The sequence below is a fragment of the Notamacropus eugenii genome, chromosome 4 (assembly GCF_028372415.1).
Source record: "Notamacropus eugenii isolate mMacEug1 chromosome 4, mMacEug1.pri_v2, whole genome shotgun sequence".
NCBI classification, from domain to species: domain Eukaryota; kingdom Metazoa; phylum Chordata; class Mammalia; order Diprotodontia; family Macropodidae; genus Notamacropus; species Notamacropus eugenii.
Window position 1 is genome coordinate 122,901,128 of NC_092875.1, and position 21,865 is coordinate 122,922,992.

General features: G+C 38.7%; 1 long non-coding RNA gene across 1 annotated transcript in view; it reads left to right on the top strand.

Moving 5' to 3' along the window:
• The window catches only part of LOC140498247 (uncharacterized), a 51,018-nt gene extending 29,354 nt beyond the window's left edge, over nt 1-21,664 (top strand). The window contains exon 3 of the long non-coding RNA XR_011965037.1: nt 21,405-21,664. This is a non-coding gene — a long non-coding RNA (uncharacterized lncRNA). The remainder of the gene's footprint in view (nt 1-21,404) is intronic.
• Nucleotides 21,665-21,865: the final 201 nt, after the last annotated feature.

Here is a 21,865-nt window from a genome sequence, read left to right on the forward strand (position 1 = left end):
GGAAAGTTTCATAACTTAGCTTGGTCCTCTTTGAAATGTGGAAACTTGACTAGGTGACCTAGGAGATCACTTCCTACTCTAAATAGGTGAATTCACGAGAACATTAGCTGTTATCAGGAGAAGAAGAATTCAAGATTATTGCTTTAATTCCTCTAGTCCTTTGAAGAAGACAGTAAAAGGAGGGGAGGGAGGAGAAAGGCTGAGGTAAACTGAGAAGTCACATCTGGCTGCCACACTGAAAGGCCACATCTGTATGATAGTTAATTTCATTGAAAGCTGTACAGTAATTATCTCACAGTGCACATAAATCCTAGAGGAAATGTTGATTTTTCTTTCCAGGAATTTTGAAGTTGACAGAGTTTTTTTCTTTTTTTCCCCCTTTCTTGCCAGTGTTTGCTTTTTCTATATGTTACTTTTTTGAAATGTAATGACTGAAAGAAAAGGGGGGGAAATGAAGGCATTATCTAAAGAGTCCTGCCTGGTAACAGATATATCTACAAGTAGCCAAAAATATGTTCCTTTGCCAGAACATCAGTGTCATTTCTTTTGAATATTGAATTGTGGGTTGTTAGAGCTAGAAAGAAACTAAAATAATCTGGTCCAAGATCCTCATTTGATACAGGAGGTAACTCGGGGAAAGTGACTTGACCCAGGTGACTCAGAACCAAGCCAAGAACCCTGCATGGTTTCTGGCTCTTTTGGGGAATGCTTTGCAACATACAAAAGCAATCCAATTTAAAATTATAAAGACATCTTCTTGAATTCATTACTGTTTATATAATAATATGGCTCTTAAAAATTATTATGAAACACAAAAATTGACTTAGTGTCCTCCATAACAAAAACTCAGTTTGTATCTTGCCAAAGCAAATCGAGACATCAATCATTTAAGTGGTCTTTGCACACAATACCACTTATCCAAATCTTTCTGAATATCCAGATGTTTTGGCATATAGACTCAGTGAAAACAAAATGGCGAAGCATTCTGTTTCTGCTGAACTTCCCCCCCCCCCCTTTTTTGGAGAGTGTAGGTCTAGGGTTTTTATGCACTAGCTCACTTATAATTCTTCATTATTCCATTTTCCCATCCTGTCCCTTCTCCAGATTGTCTCCCCCCCAATCCCCTTCAGGTCCCCGCTTTGCCACCTCTATTTCTTAGAACTTCTGCTTCTCTTTGAGGCTCAACTCAAGGACCACTTTCTACAATAGCCCTTTCCTGATTTCACCAGTTGTTATCCAGTATTAAATGACATGTAGTTTATATTTACTTACCTCTGTTCTTGTTCTCTCCCCTACTTCATTAGAAAGTCTTGGGATCCCTTCTGTTCCCCCTTTTTACTATCTCTTTTGGTCTTTTCATCAGCTCCAATAGCTTAAATGATCATCTCTAAGCAGATGAATCCCAGATTTATACAAATAGCTCTAATCTCCCTCCTGAGATCTAGTCTAGCATCTCCAGCTGCCCATTGGCCATCAGCAACTGCATGTCCTACAGGCATAGCAAACCCAACAAATCTAAAACAGAACTCATTAGCTTTTCCAAAAGACTTTCCAGCTTACTGTTGAGCACACCACTTTTCTCCCAATCACCTAGACTCTTCCCTGGCACTCACCTCATATATCTTATCTTCTCTCAAGTCTTGTCAATTCAACCTTCACAAAAATCTCTTATGTATATTCTTCTCCTCTACTGAAACACCTACCATGCTATCGTGGATTCTCATCACCTCATGGCTAGACTATGACAATAGTCACCTGGTTGGTCTTCCTGCACCAGATCTCTCCCCATTCCAGTCCATCATCCACTCACCTGTCAAAATGATTTTCAAGAAGTCAAAATATGACCATGTCACCCCTCCCTAACCTATCCACACATACCAAATAACTGTAGTGGCTTCCTGTTGCCTCCACAAACAAATATAAAATGCTTTGTTTAGTTTTAAGGGCCTTTCAGTCATAACCTGGACCCTTCCTACCTTTCTAGCCTTCTTAATCTTTATTCCCCTCAACACATCCAGACTCTCTGGTCTATTTGATGATCTTTACATATTTCCCAATTCCATAGCCTTCCATCAATATCACCCATGCCTCAATTCCCTCCCTGTTCAATTCTACCTTTGGCTTACCTTGTTTTTTTCAAGACTGATCTGAAATCCCAATTTCTGCAAAAGACCCTGTTTGTAATTCTCTCCCCATCCCAACCACTCTCAGGGCCTTCCCATTGAGAATAACTTCCATTTATAAGTTTCATATATGCATAGTTAATTACATGTTGTCCCCTCCATTATCGTGTGAAGGCAGGAGTCCTGTTTTTGCCTTTCTTTGTATCCCTAGAACTTAGCACTATGCCTGGAAAATAATGCTTAATAAATGCTTATTGGCTAGATGATTGAGCCAAGTGTTACTGATTCCAAGAACATTTATATGTCTACTGTAATAATAAAATCATTAATATAAGGCTCACAAAGCATTTCATATCTGTTATCTAACTTGGCTCTCAAAATGACCTCATGAGGTAGTTGCTTTTAATATTCCCATTTTACAGATGATGAAACTGAGGGCTAGAGCTTCAGTGACTGGCCAAGGCCACATAGTTAGTATGGCTGAGACAGCATTCATTCCAGATGGCTAGTTTGTCTCTCTACTTTGCCACTCACTCACCCTCTTGTGTCATCTTACCTCCTGCTTCTTGTTCCATATTTTATATTGATCCAAATACAGGCCTAACTTTTCCCCCAAATCTGGGATATATAAAAGCTGACAATGTCTTGTGAGAGCTCAACCCTCATTTATTTTGTTTCCTAGACGTGCAAGAGGAGCCTACCTGCATAGGTATGGTGCTGATGCCTCAGGAGAGGAGAAATGGGTTCCTCCTGCTTGCTCACATCAACCCACTCCTCGTGAAAGTACTTCAGATGTAGGGAACTCCCTTACATGTGGGAATCTCATTTACCAAGTCCTTCACTCCTCCTTCCCTTCTATATGTTTTTGAGGTGGGAGAGGACAATGGCACAATAGATTTAGAATTGTAAAGGATCTTAGAAACTGTCTCTGGCAAGCTTTGCAACATTAGGTAAAATCAGCCTCTCTGTGCCTCAGTAAAAATGGATGCGATGAACTGGAGGGCCTCTGAGGTCTAAGGCCCCTTCCCAGTTCTAGATCTATGTTGTAACTCTTTCATTTTATAGATGAGATAGAACTAAGTCTGGGAGAAGTTAAGCAATTAGCACAAAACCTTGAGAGTACTAAGGGGTAGACCTTGCATTTGACCCAAGCCATCTCATTGGAATTTGAGCACTTTTTTCCCTTTACACCATCTTAAGTCCAAGGACTGTTAAGGCTGGATGATAAGAGGGAAATCCCAAGATTTTCTCTCTAGAAAATAAAGTTCCCTTTACCACATCATCTAGATACCTACTAAAACGATAACAAATGGAACATAATTATGGTGCACATTGATGGCCACAGAAAAGAGTGAGGAGATACCCCCTCTCTTGTCACTGTAGGGTCTATGGGTGTAGAATGCTGCATACACCATTAAACAGCCTCTGTATTACTTGATTTTGATACAAGGGAAGACTCAGTCTGGTGCTAGAGTGTATGCAGAAATGTTTATGGTATAAAAACAAAAGGTACCAATGAAGCATTATTATCATTCTTGTTATTTGTTGTTATAGTTTTCATTTTAAAGAGATCTGCTTTTAGGGTGGTAATTTATATTTTGGGGGTATTATATTTGCCTCAGTTTCCTCATCTATAAAATGAACTGAAGAAGGAAATGGCCAACCACTCCATTATGTTTGCTAAGAAAACTCCAAATGGGATTAAAAAGGAAGTGACTGACGAATGACTAAACAACACTTTGGTACAGTAGGAAGAACTCTGAATTTGCAATCAGAGAAGAGTTTCAGATCCTACCTCTGCTCTCTGCTACTTATATGAGCCCTGGCTAAGTCCTTCCATTTTATGGACTTCTATGTCCGTATCTGCAAATGAGAGGGTTAAGCTGAATGGCTTCTGCAGTCTCTTCTGGCTTTAAATTGATGATGCGATGTCAGGTTTGCCTCAGGTACCACTGTGCTCCTTCCCCACCTCTTACCTACTATGAAGGCCATGCTGCAACCTAGACCTGGGAGGGCAGAGAGGAAATGTCTCCCTTATGTCCCATTTTCCTAGTCCCATCATTCCTCAGTCTTATGACAGCACATGCTAGCACATTCCCTGGTGTTGTCTGCTCTGAAAGGAAGAAACCAGAGTTTTTTTTTTTTTTTTTTAAGGAACCTATGATCTTAATCATTGGAATCACATAATTTGGGAGCTTTGTAAAAGGATATTAGCAATACCCTTAGACCAGTCACCTTTTTTTAAAACAGATAATGATAGAATCGCAGTATCATACATATGAAAGGAACATAAGAGTTTATTTTATTTAACCTTCTCAATTTCCTGATGAAGAAACTTCGGCCCAAAGACACCAAGCTACTTGACCAAGGTCACACAGATCGTATTAGTCAGGCTTTGTGATGCCTAGTTTAGCACTTGACTAGGGTCACAGAAGGAGTTAGCAAGTGAGCCTTCCAATATATCATGCTGTTTCTTTTGTGTCAGAGCAGGTTGGGTGGGGATAGCCCAGGGGTGTACACTAAATGTTTAATAGACTCTGAAGGGGGGAAAGTGTACAGACAAGACATACTTTAAGCACTATTGAGAGCTTTTTCCCTATCATCTTCATAAGTCTAGGCAATCTATAAAATAATACATCAAGTTCTGATTTGTACTATTTGCCAGTTTCTAAGGTATAAATTCTTGCACTGAAAGTATAGACTTTTTTATGCAATCAGGATTAAGTAACTTGCCTAGGGTCACACATGTTGTCACTACCTGGCACTGCATTTGAATCCAGGTCCTCTTGAACTCCAGGGCTGGTACTCTATCCAATGCACCACCTACTTGCCCCTTCTATTGACTCTTGAGAGCTGGTTTGAGTTGGTTCAAGTATACATATACAACTTTGCTAATCTGGGGTATCAAGTTGGCTATATTCCTTGCCTGTTGGATCCCTAGCTTATATCCATTTCATATCTACTCACCTAAAAAGACGTTGAGAAGAAAGGACATAAGGATGGGGAAAAAGGATGGGAGAAAGAGGTCAGTCAGAAAATGTTTGATGAATATAATGCTTCTACAGAAGACAAGGGTTAAGTGGGACATCACATAGTGGAATCATGGGCAGCCCATGGGTTCTAATGAAGGAACATGGTATCCTAAAGTGAGAGTACTGGGAAAGGGGACATCAGATTCCCTACTGGTTTCTACTAAGGCTTTCATCAGGGCTTCTCAAAGTTTCAAACATTTTCCAAAGGTGTAATTAGAGCAATGAGTAGTAGGAAACCTCTTCTTTACATGAATGATGACAATTCATTTGATTCAAGTCTCTTAAAATTCTTGAGGGCTTATAGATACAAGTCACGGAATTGAGACAGTATAACCCAGTGATAAGTGCCCTGAGTTTGGAATCAGGGGACTTGGGTTCAGAACTTAACTCCTTCATTTGCTACCTGTGTGACCTTGGGCAAGTCACAACCTCCCCAGGTCATAGTGTCTGCATCTATAGAAAGAGAGGATTCAACTAGATGACCTCAAAGTCTTTTTTACTTCTAAATCTATGATACTATGAAATAGCATAGGGGTCCAAATACAAGGAACTTCTCCCTACAATCTAATTTATAAACACTGTATCCCCCATATCCCCTTGTATTTGAACATAAAGGACTTCCAAAATATTGGGCACTCAATTCACATCTGTTTCGTTTCATTTTTTTCCTCCACTTTGGGAATTTGATATTGGGGGAAGAACACAGCTATTATTTATATGCAAATCAAAATTCTTTTCAAACTTAATTGTCTGAAAATCCATCCCATGTTTCTGTAGATGCTTACAGTGAAATCTGAGACAACTTTTTAAGTTTCAAGTATTTTGAATTAATAAGGCAAGAGATGAAAGACTTTGGTCTGATTCCAGCATGCAGGAGACCACACAATGAGTAGCCTTTCCATGGGCATATGATATTCTGATGCCCATAGAAGAAGGAGATTTCCTGAACTTGATGGGCTATAGGGGATCCCTCCCAAACTTATCATCAAAGATTAGAAGTCCCTTCAGTTTTCAAGATCTGCTTTTTGTATTTTCTCCAAGAAAAACACACATAAACTACTCTTCTTTTGTTCTCTCCCCAGACCTCCAAATATATACCACAATGTGAGACTAGCTATTGTTCCTTGTCTCCCAATCCAGTATATAATCTATGCCACTATGGTATTCACTGATCTAACCTTAGTGAGATGCAAATGAAGATTGCAGGAACAGACACCAGGGAAATGGAAGACAGATGGTCTTCAGGAAGACACTGCTTTTTATCCCTGTTGTCAATCCCAGTGATGCTAAGAGACATGGTCTAATAGAGGATAGAGTCCTAAATTTGGTTTTAGGAAGATCATTCAAATTCCACCTCAGATACATAGTCAGTAAACATTAAGTGCTTATTATGTGCCAGCTACTTCCTGATCACTAGCAATACAAAAAAAGAGAGGTAAAAGATAGGTCTTGTTGTTAAGGAACTCACAATCTAGTGGAAGAGACAATGCACAAACAACTGTGTGACTGTGTGCAAGCAAGACATATAGAGAATAAATTGGAGATAAAGGAGGATTGGGAGAGATTTCCCAAAGAAGGTGGACTGTTTGCTTGGACTTGACAGAAGTCAGGGAAGCTAGAAAGTGGAGACATAAGTCTATTGACTTTGGTTGAGTGCTTTGTTTGCCTCAATTTCATCTTTAAAAGAGTATGAATAGTAGTATTCACCTCATTGGGGTATTCTGAAATCAAATGTGATAGTATATTTTTAAAATGTTTTCCCTTTAAAGGTATGCATATACATATATCATCTTTATTAAGTATTTTCTCAGGTCTTTTCATCTTTGTCACAATCTCTGGATATATTTCCTTTGGTATATCAGCCTTTGTGTCTCCATCTCCCCACTCCTGTGCTTAGGAGGATCTCATGCCATAGGAAGATTATCTGAAGGAAGTAGGGATCTTAAGCCTGGAGAAGAAAAGGAGTCAAAGTAGATACCACTAGATGTGTTCCATTATTTGCAGAGCTATCATGTGGAAAAAGAGCCAGACATATTCTGTTTTACCCCAGCTAGCCACACTGGCATTATTGGACGGGTATAAACTTCAAAGAGATGAATTAGACTGAACATCTCCTAGTAATTAGAACTATCCAAAAATAGTGCAGGAGGCTTCCTCACCTAGCAGTGTGTTCTTCCTTGCTTGAGGATTCAAGCTAAGTCAGTTAAGCACTTGTCAAGGATATCTTAGAGGGGAATAATTTTCTCATTTAAGTTAGGACCAGATGACTTATGAGTCACCCTCTAATTCAAAATTTCTGTACATTTATGTATGCAAGGGTTTGTGTCTTATTATATTGTTTTGGTGCCAAATCAGTATAAAATTTGGAGATGAAAGGGACATTGAAGATCATTTGATCCAACTCTCTCATTTTACAAATAAGGAAATATCAGCCCAGAGGTGCTGTTAATTTAAAAAAAAAAATCATTTGAGGGCAGGTAGGTGGTACAGTGAATAGAGTGTCAGGTCTAGAGTTAGGAAGACTCACCTTTGTGAGTTCAAATCTGGCCTCAGACTCTTAGTAACTATGTCACCCTAGTCAAGTCACTTAACTCTCTTTGCCTTAGTTTCCTCATCTGTAAAATGATCTGGAGAAGGAAATGGCAAACCACTCCAGTACGTTTGCCAAGAAAATCCCCAAATTGAGTCACAAAGAGTCGGACCTGACTGAAATGACACAACAACAAAAATCATTTATTAAGTGTCTGCTGTGTGCCAGACATTGTGCTAAGCACCGAGTGATTTGACTGAAATCACACTGAAAGTATCAGCTCTGGGATCTGAACCTTATAATGTACTACGACAATGCTAAAAGCCACTTTGTACTCGGGGTTTTTCATCTCTTGCTATTAGAATTTGCCTATTTTTTGTGACTCTGTATTTTATTTCCAAGCTACCACAAATATAGTGTTACCTGCATCTTGTGACAATTAAAAAGCAAAATGACCTGCTGATCCTGTTATCAAACCTTTCATTGTCAGTTGTTAAGATATCTTTGCTAAGTCCTAAAACATCCCATTGAACTGGTGTTCAATATTCTCTTAGCTCTATGCCTCTCCTCTCTTCTCCCTTTAATCTCTCCATTAAGTTTTAGAGAATATACTTATCTTGACCCTTTGGATGAAATAATCTGTCAGCAAAGTACTTGTGCAGAATGACAAAAACATAGAATTTTAGAACTAGAAGAAACCCCATTGACCATTGAGTCCAACTTATAACCCCCCAAAGAAACTCTATTTAAACATACTCAGCAAGTGGTCATCTAGAATCTGCTTGAAGACTTCCTGTAAGGGAGAGTCCAATACCTTTCCTAAGAGTAATGTGCTTATAAGGGTTATGGGCAAAACAAAGTTTGTCGGTGGAAAGGCTGATTTTAGAAATGCATATTCAAGGATGCAAAGGAAGAAAGTTGTCATGAATAAGGTCCTGAATTTGGATTCCAAGGTTTCTGTTTCAAACCCCAGCAGATGGGACTTTGGGGGACTGCATTTTCTTCCTGTATAAAATAAAGAGTTAGAGAACCAGATTTCTAAGGTTCTTTCTAGCTCTGAATTCCATGATCCTAGGTGACAGGCAGCAGGTGGAAAGAGCAGTGAAAGTGATCCACGAGTAGAAACACAACATGCCAAGTGAGGAAGGGGAAGAATCCTAAGAAAAGAATCTCACTAGAAGATACGAATTAGAAGGAGGTCATTTTTATAAAAAATCTGTGCAAGGAGCTATTGTAGGTAACTTGAGAATTACAGAATCAGAATCTCATAATTTTAGAGCATACAATGGCACCAAAGAGGATACCTAGATCCAACCATTTCTAAAAAAAGGAAAGAATCCCTTCTAGATCATTCCTAGTAAGTGGTCATTGGACTTAGTTTGAAGACCTCCCTCTAATGAGGGGAAGTCTACTACTTAAGGCAGCATCTCCATTTGTGGACTGTTGTCTTATTAGCATCTACCCCACTTTAAGCTCCTCCATTTACCTCAAAACTAAGTTAGACTCTTTATACCATTGCCCTCTTTTCTTAGTTCTGTTGTTCTGTCGTCTGAGGTCAGAGAAAACAAATTCCATCCATTTCCCACATGATCTTTTTTGTTTTTGGTTTGTTTTATGTCACATTGATTTTTTAAAAGCCACTAGGCTCTCCCTTATTAAAGGATATTTACCAGATCTTTAAGCCTTCTTTAGGTTATTTTTTTAAAAGATGACATAAAAAAGGAAACAGAGAAAAGTAGTTTAGCCAAACCAACACATCAAAGCATTTGATAGCATATGCAACATTCCACACCCATGGTGCCTCACCTCTCTAATAAATGAAGGGAGGTGTATTTTTTTTCATCTCTTCCTTGGGGCCATGCTTGGTCATTATATCAATTAATCAATTAAAAAACACATCTTTATATAACCTTCACTTACAAGTATATCCCTCTTCTCTTTCCTTCCTACAGGACCATCTTGGGGAAAGGATTGTGGGGGTTACTCAGAAAAAACTTACCAACATATCAACAAGTCTGATACTATGTGCTGTATTCCACATACGTGTTTCCCAAAGGGAAATGAATGGAGAGGAATACAATCTCCTCTTTTCTTTGGTCCTAAATTTAATTATCATAATTTCATAGTTTCAATTATTGTTGCCATTCTTATACATATATTGTTATACTCATATGTATTGCTCTCTGGGTTCTGCTCATATCTCTTTCTGTCAATTCTATATCTTCTCACATATTTTTGCACTTATCATATTCATGGTTTCTTACATCATAGGATTGACATTTCATTACATTCCCCACAGTTTTCTGAACCATTCTCCAATATCCATCAGGTCACATGTATTTAACAATCTTCTTTAGGCTGAGGACTCTAAGATCTCTTGAAAATGCCCAGCCCAAGTTAATTCTAGTGAGCATCTGCATTATTGTTAAGTGTCTGTTGGACACTTTGGCCTGGATGTCTCACAGGTATCTCAAACTCAAAAATGTCCAGAGTTAAATTTGTTTTAATTTCCTCCAAACCCTCCCCTCTTTTGAACTTCTCTTGTGCTAAGAGCATTACTATCCTTCCAGCCTCTCAGCCTTAATGTCTTCCTTCAATCTTCACTCTCCTCATTGTAAAAGGAGGATAATAGTAGCACCAACCTCACAGAGTTATTGTGAGGATCAAATGAGAAATTTGTAAAAGGCTTAGTACAGTGCCTGGTACATGGTAGTTGCTATATAAATATTAGTAATTATTAGTAAATGCTTGTCCATTGGTTCTGCTGACTTCACTCTGCATCCATTATCATAAAGCCTTTCCATCTTGGTCGCACTCTTCATATTTGTTGCTTCTGTACCCCATAATACTCTATTACACTTATCTATTACAACTTGTTTAATAATAATAATAATCAATGGAAATTTACCTTGTTCCTACTTCTTTCCTACTACAAAATATACTGCTAAAATATTTTTGGGTGTAGCAGTGAGATAACTGGTTCAAATGGGATGGACATTTTTTACTCACTTTCTCGACATAGTTCCAAATTGCTTTCCAGAATGACTGGGACACTTCATTGGTCTGCTAGAAATAAATTAGTGTTCCTGGCTTTCTACAATGCCTCCAAAATTGTCTAGTAACATGTTTTGTTATCTTTGCCAATTTTTCTTTTATGATCAATCTGAAGTAATCTTATATGTGATTGATAGTTTGAAATTCTTCTTTGGATAACTTTTTATATCTTTTGGCCACTTATCAATTGGAGAAAGGATAATTTTTGCATCAACTTCTTGTATCTTATCCTTCTTCTTATAGGGGCAGTTGGCAGAAGAATGGGTAGCTCTCTGGATCTAGTCTAGGATCAGGAAGACCTGGGTCCAAATTTGGCTCATCTACTTACTAGCTGTATGACCCCCAGTAAATCATTTAACTTCTGTTTGCCTCAGTTCCCCAACTTATAGAGAAAATAATAACATTGACCTGGTAGGGTTGTGTGAGGATCAAATGAAAAACTATTTGTTAAAAGAAAAAAAAAAACACTTGACAGTGCCTGGAAAATGGTAAATATACATATATATATATGAAGTATATAAATGCTTTTTCATTTCCCCTTATTCTAGTTCTATTGATTTTATTCATTAAAAAAAGAAAGGAAAAGAAAGAACTTTTTCACTTTCATACATTTGAAATTATTTATTTATTTTTCTTTTTTTAATTCCCACAGCCCTTGTTGGGGTAATAAATTGTCCCCTAGCTACATTGCTGGAAAAGGGACTTAATCTGGTTCTTTTATAATTTTTCTTTATGGTGTGATATTGTGATAAGGTAGAGATTCAAGTCTATATCTTCTAATTCCAAATTCCATACTCTCCTGAAAATATTATCCCCATTCTGCATAGAAAATAAGAATGAGAAAGCATAGAGACAGAATTAGTACTGAACCTCAGTTTTCCTCCCTCTAAACTCAGTTCTGCTCTGCTTAAAAGATCTTGGATAGGGCAGCTAGATGGAACCAGGCCTGGAGTCAGGAAGAACCATCTTCAGGTCAAACCTGGCCTCTGACACTTACTAACTATGTGATGCTGAGCAAGTCATTTAACCCTATTTTCCTCAGTTTCCTTATATATAAAATGAGCTAGAAAAGGAAATGTCAAACTGCTCCAGCTTCTCTGTCAACAAAATCCCAACTGGGGTCACAAACTATTGGGCATGACTAAACAACAATTTTCAACAGGTAATTTCCTTGGGTCTCACTTTCCTCAACTGTAAAATGATTGGGCTAGATAACCTCAAAGGTTCCCTCTGCCTCTAAATCTATGATTCCAAATATAACCAGGTTTCTTAGTCATAGGGTCCATGGATTAATTTCAGGGGGTCCATAAATTTGACTGGAAAAAACAATTGCAACTTCATTTTCACTAATCTCTGATTGAAAGTTAGTTGATGATTTAAAAGTATTACTCTAAGAAAGGGTCCATAGGTCTCATCAGACTGCCAAGGGGTCCATAGCACAAAAAAGAGTATACAGAAAGTTGCTGTTGTTGTTGTGTCTCCCTCTTCTTCCTAGTTGATATATAGCTCTCTCTCTCCTTGAGTCATCCTGTGTTTATTTACTTATTCACATGTTCTATTTCCTTTCCTTGAAGGAAATAATTTGTTATCTGGTCTTTGTGTTCCCAGTACCTACCTACCATAGTACTTTGAACATAGTATATACTTAATAAGTTCTTGTTTGATAGGTTGAGATGGAATGAGATTCACTAACTAAAAAGAATGACAAAAAATTGGAGGCGAGGCAACTTCTTTGGTACTGTTTGCTTGAACAGTGTTAAGATCCCAGGTTTAGGATTAGGGTTGACTAAATCAGTGGATCCTGATGGTTGAAAGGGGCTGGTAACAGCTGAGGCCTAGAGAAGGCCAATAGCAGGCAGTCTGCAGGAGCTCCATGTTGATGGCTTACATCCCTACAGCTATAGAGCATTCCACAGCAGGGAGGGAAGCAGATTTCCACACACTGATTTCTACAGACCAGGAAGGACCTGGTGGTAATAACCATTCTTGAAAATAGAAACTTCTCAAATCTTCAGAAGGGTCCAAAGTCACTAAAACTAAATGGCAAGTCCTGGGAAAGAAATGTAGGTCAGAAGCAAGCTTAAAATGCACAGAGTTGTCTTTGATGTTAGGTGGGGAAAGACTGCAGGCAAATGAATCTGACAGTTTCCCTATCAGTCCAATTGTGTGTTGAAGGTTCTAGGAGCTCTGAAAGCCCCATGCTTCCTAGTTCTCAAAGAAGGCTGATAGTGTTGGGTGTGTCTCAGAGGAAGAAAGAAAAGTGTGTGTATCTGAGTCTGTGTTTTTCAGGAGAGGATAAGAAGTGGGGAGGGGGAGGTGCTAGGTGGCTATGATAACTCCCTTCCAGTATTTGAAGAGAGCTATTTTGTAGGAAGGAGGCAGTTAGGTGGCTCAGTGGATAGCGATGGGCATGGAGTCAGAAATATCTGAGTTCAAATTTGGCCTCAGGCATTACTACCAGTGTGATCTTGGGCAAATCACTGAACTTCTGTTTGTCTTAATCCACTAAAGAAGGACATGGTAAACCACTCTAGGGTCTTTGCCAAAAAAAACCCTGTAGACAGTATAGTCCATGGGTCAAGAAGAGTTGGACATGACTAAACAGCAGTTTTGTGGAAGAGGCATCAGACTTGCTCTACTGGGCTCCAGATAGTAGAACTAGTCCATGGCAATCACAAGGAAGAAAACTCATTCTTGATGCCAAAAAAAGCTTCCTAACAAGTAGAAATATCCAACAGAACAGTGGGCTGCTTAAGAGGTAGTGGTTTCTGCTACTAGAAGTATTCAAGCAATGCTACAAAATCACTTATATCAGGTGTGTTGTAGGGAGAGATTTTTATTTAAGAATGGGTTGGACTAGAGAAAGCTAGGTGGTACAGTGGATAGAGAAGCAGTCCTGGAGTCAGGAGGATTTGAGTTCAAATCTGATCTCAAATATTGACTAGCTGTGTGACTCTGAGCAAGTCACTTAACTCCTATTGCCTAAAAAAAGGGGGGATGGGATTGGACTAAATTACCTCTGTCTAAAGTTCAATAGAAGGTCTCTATGATTCGAAGGAGTATGATGTAGCAAACCCGTGAAAGATTTCTCTCCAGAAGTTCATGCCAGCCTCTTGTCTCCTTCAAGGAATTGAGAATAGATAGCCATATGAGGAAAGGAAATGTATTTGTAACAAAGAAATGGCTACTTCTTCCAGGATATCGCCATACCACCTGAAATTAACCTACCTTCCTATGACCTTCAGTTTGGTAGCCAGTCTAATACCTCTTCTCTCCCAAACTTTTCTTTGGAGCCTCCCAAACACTGAACTATCTCTGGCAATGTGTGCATCAACCTCATTGTCAATATGTACATTCCTGGAAGATGGTGTGGTGGTAGCTGATGGAGCACCTGTGTTTTTTTGGTGTTAATTATTAGGCTAAAATTAGCACAGGTAGCAGAGAATTAATCCATACTTTGTTGCATCTCAGTTTCAGAGGCTATATTGAATACACAATCATCTGCAAACAGAAAATCATGCACCAACACTCTTTCCACTTTGGTCTTGGCTTGTAACCTTTTCAAATTGAAGAACTTACCATCAGTACAGTGGTTGACCTTGAGGCCATGTTCATCTTTATTAAAAATTCAACATGGCTGAAACCATCATGCTAAAAAGTATAGGAGCAAGCACACAGCCCTGTTTCACTCCATTGGTGACTGTGAAGGCAGGAGAGCTTTGTCCATTATCCAGAACCCAGGCAAACATGCCATCATAAAATTGATGAACAATATTGAACTTCTCCAGGCAACCAAACTTTGACATAATTTTCCACAAGCCCTCAGGACTAACAGTGTCAAAGGCTTTGGTCAGATCTACAAATGTTGTGTACAGACCTCTGTTCTGCTCCTGGCATTTCTCCTGAAGTTGTTGAGCAGCAAACACCATATCAACTGTTCTTCAGCCCTTTCTGAAGCCACACTGGCTCTCAGGTATATGCCCATCTTCCAGGTGAAGGATCAGCCTATTAAGGAGAACTCTACCAAGAATTTTGACAGTAATGAATAAGAGAGAGAGATCCCCCTGTGATTGTTGCAGGACAATCTATCACCTTTACTCTTATAGTGGTAAACTTCCAGGAAACTGAATTGCTTCCATTTGAACTCTTAAGAAGATTCTGAGGATCACTTGGTAGGATAAGGTACCAGACACTGAATCCTTGGGGCAGGCGATCACATGGTGGCCAGAAGAAATAATACAAGGACACTCTCAAGGTCTCTCTCAAGAACTTTGGATTTGACTGTGCAACATGGGAGACACTGGCACAGGACCACTCAGCATGGCATGCCCACATGAAAAAGGTGCTGTGCTCTTTGAGCAAAGCAGAATTAAGACAGCACAAAGTAAATACAAGATGCGCAAATTTGGGATATCTATCCCAAATATTCATATGGACTATTTGTGCCCAACCTGTAGAGCATTTCGAGCTCATATTGGTCTGATCAACCACAGTCAGACACGCTGAAATTTCACTTTACAATGGTGATGTCGTTTTGGTCCTCTTCAAAGACAAAGGACAATAACCAACCAAACTTCCTATGAATATTTTAAGATTCAGATTATTTTATTGACACTGAGCTAATTTTTTGCATGTTACCTATGCTTAAATTGATTATTTTTGAGATTTACTCTGGACTATACCTGTCTCTTTACCAGCTTGTCACTCACAGGTTACAGGTTGGGTTCCCTGCAAATTATTTCTCCCATAAATCTTGGATATGTCTCATCATAATTACATCCAGAATCAATGGGAAGAAGAGACACTCATTGAGGACATGAGTAGTGAGGCAGACACATAGGCCATGCATGAGGCCAAAGCTAGTCACATCTCTGGCACTGTACAAGCTCAAAGTTTTTGCTTATGCAGTTTTCTCAAGGTACAATATCTCTGCTAGATGGATTACTTGGCTAGACTCCACAGACCTGGTGTTCTTCATGACTCAACTTCTTACTGGCAAGGCTATTTCTCTTTTGAAGCCATAGCTGGCTCATGTCTTTCCACTTGGAGGTCACATTCCTTACAACTGCTTTGATTGTCTCCTGAGAGAGTATGTCCTGCTTTTTGAAAGCCCCAAGAGATATAGGGAAAGCCCCAGCGGAGATGATCTATGTTTAGTCAGAAAATAACTAACTGAATCCTTCTTTTTTTCCCAAGAAGAACTTGTTTGCACTCAATAAAGGGATGATAGAGCATAAGCACATATTTTTATTCAATTCCTAGCCATTTCCTAACTATGCTTCCTGTTCTTTGGCCATCATTTTCACTCTGTCCCACCAGAATCTTGGACACTAGCCTCAGGATATTTGGCTTTGATAGATGAACATTCATTTCATCTTGCCAAAACCAAGCCACCATATCACTTCATGGCCATCTCTACTAAATATTTCTCCCCCTCCCCCCAACCTCTTTCTAGCTCTTCAGGGGACATACAGCTAGTAAGTGACTGGGGTCACATTTGAATTCAGGTTTTCCTGAGTCCAAATTTCAGTGGTCTATTCACTGTTCTTGCCCAGCATTGCACAGGCAAGAACATCATAAATATTTTCCATTATACCAACCTTCCTGTCTAATCTGTATTGTCGGTCTCCTTGGACCTTATGAGTTTTGAAGAAGATAGAAGACTAGAAACTTTGAAACAGTCCAAGAAAGCAGAGCTAAAGGCTCAGTTGTTTAGATCAGAATTCAGGTGCTGTACAGTGCTGGGGAGAAAGAAGAGGGCAGCCCAGTGTAGGCAGAGGGAGCACATTTCCTAGAGAACAGTCTAAAGTGCAATACACAAAGCTGACTTGATTTCTTTCTTCTGGCTAGGTCCCAGGTGAGCACTCTCCAGGACCTTCTCTGGAGGCCAGGCCTTTGGAGGGCTGAGAGAGCCAACAGTGCATGTTACCGTAGCATTTTATTATGCAAGACACAGATATGTGTTTACCGTATCCTTTCTCACAGTTTTCTTCTCCCTGGTGCCCAGTTTCAACATTTGTTACACATTATTTTGAAAATATTGCTGGGGGCAAAGTCATATCTAGCAGTTTTTGTGCCTATAGCTTCCAATTTTGAGTTGAACAAAAACATTCTCCAAAGTCATAATCCACAACAACAAAGATTGGAAAGGTATGGGTAGGTGAATGTGTAATTGAGCAAGAATGCCAGGTACCCTGGGAGTCACCACGTTCAGCTTATCTTATTCTACCTCCTGAAGTATTGAGCTCCTTGTCTCTGAAATATATTTGAGGAAGCAAGATCCTTTTTTCAATAAAATTATAAATGCAAACTATCATAGTAGATAGAATGCTAAACTTGGTGGTTTAAAATCTCACTTCTGATACTTAGTATGTGATTATAAGCAAGTTTATTAATGCTTCTAAAACTGTCTTACCATCTGAAAAATGGGGACAATAAAACCTGCAATAATAATCTCACAGGTTTGCTATGAGGCTTAGATAAAATCATGCCTGTAAACCAAATAGTATTGGGCAAGAAACTGGATACACAAGATGGTCTTCAAGGCTCTGGGTGAGATGTTTCCAGAGGAGTCCATGAAGGCAAAACCAGGACCAATTGGTAGAAACAAAAGAGAAAATGTCAGTCTTAGTATCAGGAAGCACCCCCTAAAATTAGACCTGTCTACAAGTTTAACAGTCCACCTTCAGGGTATAATAACAACAAAAAAATGCTACTAGTTGGCATTTACTTGGCACTTTAAGGTGTTTGTAATATTTTACATTATTTCTGCCCCAAAAAACCTTTTGGGCAGATGGTAAAAATACTGTTATCCCTATTTTATAGATGATGAAACTGAGGCTCGCAGGGGGCAAATGACTTTTTATGGCCAGAGAGTATCACGGGGCCTTGCACATAGAAGGTACTTAATAAACATTTGTTGAGTTGTGCTTAAATGGGATCCCATATTCCTCCTGGTTCCTCATCAGAAGTATTTGAGCCAATAATGGATGACTCTTAATTTAGGATGTTGTAGGCAGTATTTTTGTTCTGGTACACTTTGGACTAGATGTTTTGTGAAGTTCCTTCCCGCTTTACTTCTCTAAAAGTAGATTTGACCTAATATTGCCATGTGTCCTTCTGTGCTCGACTGAGACTGTTCTGTGAATTTGTAGATTTAGAAGTGATTTCTTTGTGTTTCTTTGTTAATATGATAACCCTCATCACAAAACAGTCACATTGTAACTTGAAGATAGAGTGCTGCAGAGGCTCCAGAGCCTACCTCAGAGTTCAGAAGACTTAATTAAGTTCAAGTTCAAGTTTGGCCTCTGACATAAACTGGGCAAGTCACTTAACTTTTCTCAGAGTCCCAGATAAATGTAGATTATAAATTGCAGAATAGGTGTTGATCCACATCAGTAGGAGTTTACTCCTCAGGAATTCTAATGAACTCCTAAATCCCTCCTACACCACAAAAATAAAGCAAAACTAAAACTAAAAATAAAATTTGTAAGTGATTGGGACCTGACCCTGATACTAGGATTCCATGTCTTCAATGGACTTCCAATGGACAGAGGAAGGTGCTGAATGTTGGTGATTATACAGCTAGCCTAATGCTCTAAGTAAGTCTTAACATTCAATACAGGACTTAGTCTCTAAACCAAATATCCGAGACTATGGTTGCTTATAGGCATTAAACCTACTCCTTCTTCTGGTAGATGTGGTCCAGGGATCAAAATATTGTCCCTAAAGCTCATAATTTAGAACTAGAAGAGACCTCAGAGGTTATCTAGTCCGCTCATCTCATTCTACAAATAGGAAAGCAAGGGCTTTTAGTGACTAGTCCAAGGTCACACAGAGAGCAGGTGTCAAGGTTGGGATTTAAAACAATAACCTCAGACTCTGAATGATAGGTATCCTATCATAGGCATGTCTGAATTCACCACTCTCCCTGTTTCCCATTAAAGTATATTGCCTCTTACCCGGATTCATCTCTGACTTATCCTATTTGCTACTTTGTAAGTAGGGGCTTTTCATTATCATTTCTACCCCATCTACAGATTTCAAAAACATGAATAGTATCATATATGTGGATGACCTTGCTCTAATGTAGTTTTGGGGGGGTTTTGGAGGCAATCAGGGTTAAGTGTCTCACCAAAGTCACACAGCTAGTAAGTGTCTGAGGCTGGATTTGATATCAGGTCTTCTTGACTCCAGGGTCTATCCACCACTGTACCACCCAGTTGTCCCTATATTTAACTTTATTTTTTTAGAGAGATCTGCTGTGCCATCTTGAATTACTAAGCTTGGCCCTTACCTTGAATGAGTCTGAGAGAAATCAGAATAAACAACCATGAATAGTATTCTGCAGTATCTCAAAATAAGAGGAAACAAATACCAGAAAACTTCACATAGGTATAGTCCATCATTTGTTACCAATAATGATAGGGAAAGAGCTTTCAGTTTTAATTTGGCTCCTCTTTCCCAAACAACCACCACTAGAATCTTTTGCAGTTAACTAATAAAACGTTCTTGAATTGATTTCTAATAAAACACAACTCATGACTTTCCTCAAAAGACTAGGCAAATATGTCACAGGATTACCAAAACACCTTTGTAGATCAGAATACTACTCTAAAAAAAATTACTCTAAATATTACTCTAAAATATTATTACTCTATTACTCTAATGTTACTCTAAAAAAAAGCCTTTTGTAAATTGAAAATTTATTTAACACTGACTTGCAACATACAGTCATACACTTCTCAAAGGATAACAATGTATTATATTTTACCTAAATACTAATGAATACCAAGTACCATGAAGAATTTTTAATGTATGAGTACTGTGTGTGTGTGGTGGGGAGAGGCGATGAGATGACAGAGATTGCTTAGATCTCTTCCCAAAACTCCACCAAACAACTTTAAATAATTACTCAAAACAAACTCTAGGGCAGCAGAAGTCACAAAAAAAAAAATGGAGTGAAACAATTTTCCAGCCCAAAACAACTTAGAAAGTCAACTGGAAAGGCCTGTTGTTGAACACAACATGGTACTTTGGTGCTCTAACACAACTTGTTGCTATCCAGCAATGGAATCTATGGCTCTGAGAAGAGTTGATACTTATTAGTGTTATAGGTAGTTCCATGGCAGAGTAGATAGAGTTCCAGGCTTGCAGTCTGAAAGATCACAGTTAAAAATTTGACTAAAGACATTTACTAGCTGTGTGACCCCAGGCAGGTCACTTCACCCTCTTTGCCTCAGTTTCCTGATCTCTAAAATGACTTGGAAAAGGAATGGCAAATCTTTGTCAAGAAAACTTCCAATGGGACCACAAAGAATTGAACATGACTCAAAATGAGTAAACAACAATGCTACAGGGGAACCTTTTCCACCCATTCCCTGCCACGTACTGCTTGTCAGCTCCCTTTTATATGTTGTTTTTCCCTATAAAAATGAATCCCCTTGAGGGCAGGGCCATCTTTCTTTTTGCCTGCATTTACTTCTCTAGTACTTAATATAGCGTCTGCCACATCATAATTACTTTAAAATCCCTTGCTGCTGACCTGCTTTGAAAATTTGGTGAGCAAAACCATTTCACTGTTTTGTAGCCTTGGAGTCATCCCTGAACCTTTCTCCTCCCTCCTCTCCCATATTCAGTCAAATACCAAAGTAAATCAAGCATTGATCTCTTTCTCTACACTCACATGACTGTAGTTCCTGATGTCCTGACTTCCCTCTTTGACTGCTTGACAGCTTCCTAATTTTACTCCTAGGTTTTATATTCTCCCCTTTCTAAGGTATTTTCCAAGAAGCTAATCAAACGATTTTCCTAAAACCCATCTGACCATATGCTTCTTGCTTAAGAAGAGACTCCCTATTGTCTTTAGGTTAAAATGTAAATTCTTTATGTTGGTATATAAACCTTTTCACAATCTGGCTCCAAGCTACCTTTCAAGTGTGTCTGAATAGTCCTTCATATATTCTACATTCCAGACAAACTGTAATAATTCCTCTCCCCAAACTAGTCACTCTATCTCTCTTGTCTTGGGACTTTGCACAGTTTGTTCCTCATGCCTGGAATGCTCTCCCTCTCTCCTCACCTCCGCCTCTTAGAATCTCAAGGTTCAGCTTATATGTCATCTTATATGAAAAGCCTTTCCTAATTTCTCTAGTTGTGAGCACTCCCTCCTTTCTCAAATTATCATCATGAATATATATGTATAAGTATATGATATATATATTTGTATATGTGTAAATACATATATATATCTATACATATGCATGTGTGTATATATACACATATGTGTATATACATAAATGTAAATATACATATATACATACATAATGTGTGTGTGTATGTGCAGTAGCTAGAACACTGGACATGAAGTCACAAGACCTGAGATCTAATCCAGCCTCAAGATATTTTCTAGCTGTGTGATGCTAGGAGAGTTACCTGACCTCTCTCAGGCTAAGTTTCTATGTTGAGGGGGAGGACAAACTAGATTATAGGACTATTATGAAATGATGTATACTTGAGTGATATAGAAATGTTAGCTATTTCAGGGAGTAGGGCTCAGTTTCATTTTGTCTTTACATCCCCAGGGTTAAGCATATAATGTGCACTTAATATAGGAATAACATTGCCTGTCCACTCTATCTCTAAGACTTTTTTCTCTGCTTTCAGCCTGGCCTTTTCAGTCAACAACCAAAAGCAGATATAGCCTGGCAACTGCTTCTCCTGCTGTTAGAGCCCTTGAATCTCGGTAGTCACTGACAATCTGGAAAGAAACACCAAAGTCCTTGGCACTATCAGATAATTCACTCTGAAAAACTAATAAAATTTTATCAGTGGAAATGGCAATAAAGAAGCATTAATATCTGTTTTGCTGCCTTACCCTAAGGACCTTTCCATTTCACTTACAGCTGAAACCTATATTTGTTATCTCTCCATTATAATATGAGCTCCTTACGAACAGAACTATTTCTGTTTTTCTTTCTGTGTTCTCAGCACTCAGCATTGTTCTTTGCATAAAGTAAATCTTTCTTTTTAACTTTGTGCAACATGCTTATTTTATTCATCATTAAATTTTAGTGAAGGGTGACATGAAGGAGGGATTTCGATGAGACTTTCCATCAATCTTGTTT